Source organism: Citrus clementina, unplaced genomic scaffold (genome assembly GCF_000493195.1).
Source record: "Citrus clementina cultivar Clemenules unplaced genomic scaffold, Citrus_clementina_v1.0 scaffold_2, whole genome shotgun sequence".
Classification (NCBI taxonomy): Eukaryota; Viridiplantae; Streptophyta; class Magnoliopsida; order Sapindales; family Rutaceae; genus Citrus; species Citrus x clementina.
In genome coordinates, this window is record NW_006262688.1 from 8790924 (window position 1) to 8793123 (window position 2200).

The following is a 2200-nucleotide window of genomic DNA, read 5'->3' on the forward strand; positions in this document are numbered from 1 at the left end:
CCCGGAAATGGTGCTCTGAAAGAATGGAGGGAGAAGAGAAGATTTACAACTGAGGATCGAGATCCGGTCTCTTTGCCTCAGAGGAACGTACAAATTTTATGGCAGATCTGATAAAGACCAGTCTGCAAGCATGCTTTGAAAAGAAAAGTGCTTTTAAAAATAAATTGCTGGAATTTAAATGTGCATAAAATTAAATTGCAGGAAAGTAAATTGCAGAAATTTAAAGTACATGGAATTGAAAATGGCTTTAAATAAAATTATAAGTGCTTTAATGAAACTAAAAATGGAATGCTTACATTGATTGCTTTTCTTTGTAGAGAAGGAAGGGAGATTATGGGAAATTAATCTGAAGACAGGAGAAATTCCTTTTTGTCTTCGGATTCCAGATTCCTATTCCTAGAGAGAGAGAGAGAGAGTTTTAGAGAGAAGGAAGAGAAGTAGAGAGAGAGGCTCTGAAAATGAGAAATGAAAAACCTGAGGAGTCTAAGTCTTCCTCTCGGTTTATATACAAAAATCTTTAAACTGTTCACTGTAGCAGGACTTTAAGTGCACAATAACATCTGGAACTCTGCACTGTTCACTGTAGTGGGGCTTCGAGTGCACAATTATCTTTGGATCGTAGTTTTGAATAGTAGGCTCATTGTACAGATACGGAAATACAAACTGACATACAATACGGGTGAAGAGACATGTGCGCTCTCACTTGTGTCCAGGGGACCACCCGAAAAATAAAAATTACTTCTTTTTTTTTTTAAGTAAATAATCAAATAATCATTTACAATGCTTTACTGGAGAGAAAATGCCGAAACAATCATCTTCGTTTTCGTCTCCAAGGGAAATGAAAGGCTCTTCGTCTTCATCATCATCTTCCCTTGGAGACGAAACATAAAATTGACCATTTTGACCAAACCAGAGCCAAGTCTAGGTACGTAATTCTTGTTTAGACTTCTTAAGCTCCTACTAGATTTTGTAATGGAACTCATCCATTGCTTTTACGAAAACACATCCATCCTTCGATCCTATCAGATAAAAAAATTAAAAAATATAAAATTCGGGTACCCCGATTAAAACCCGGCCCGGACCCGGACCCGGACCGGTTGCATCCGGGCAGGGTCCAGTCATGGCAATACCCGGACCCGGCTCGGGGTTTTGCCATCTCTACCATGACTCCTTCCACTTTAATCATACAAAATGAAGTGGAGTTATGATATGGCAATTTTTTATCCAGTGGCAGCGAGGCACCAAACTGTGCCCTCAGTTTGTCGAAGTTTAATGGCAAGTTAGCAGGTGCGATTCTTTGTAATTAAGTGGGTCGTCATAAATATCCAGTTCAGGTATAACCGTGATAATATATGCATGAACACTGCCATTAAGCCGAAAAAAAAATTAGACAAAACGCTAACAAAAATAATGTGTAATTCTGTGCGGATTTAAGCATTTACAGTTTTTTCAATGCATTAAACTTGCTTGTGTCTTTAGACTGTTTTTTTCAACATTTTGTTTCATTTAATATTTTTCCATATACAACCTCTACAAAATAATATTGTTGGGGTTAGGAAAAAGCATTATTTTAGCGAGATTTTTTATTTATCATTGAATAAATAATTTATTAATTTATCAGCAAAATTTTATTTATTAATTTAAGAAGAGTTTTATAATTTAATTACTTTTGTTATCTTGGTACGTGAACAATTAATCTTTGACCAAGATTCATGTATGAATTAAAAAAGTTGTCATGTATGTACAAAAACCATTAACAAATGTCATGCGCATGCACATAGAAGCCCAAAAACTAATGTAAGTATATTGTACATAGACATGAAATTAATATACGTACTTTTTATACTTGATACCCTAGAAGACTGAAGTATTTTATATATTTAAAATACATTGATGCATAAACTCTATAAATACATCAGGCATTAATTTTATTTTTAGCCTCAATTCATAGAATTGAAGTTGTCAATAAAAAATTCCTTAGTATTATGAATTTTATATATTATTTATTATTCATATTTTTTTTACTTGACTAATTATTCATTTATATTTTCATTGGGCCCTAAAAGATTTCAACAAAAAAAATAATTATCTTATGCATTTAGCGAAATTATTAATTTACTGCACTAGCCCAAGTCGGGTTGGAAAATTTTATTATTTAATCAAGGTTATTAATTTATCAAATATTCATTATTGATGTTTT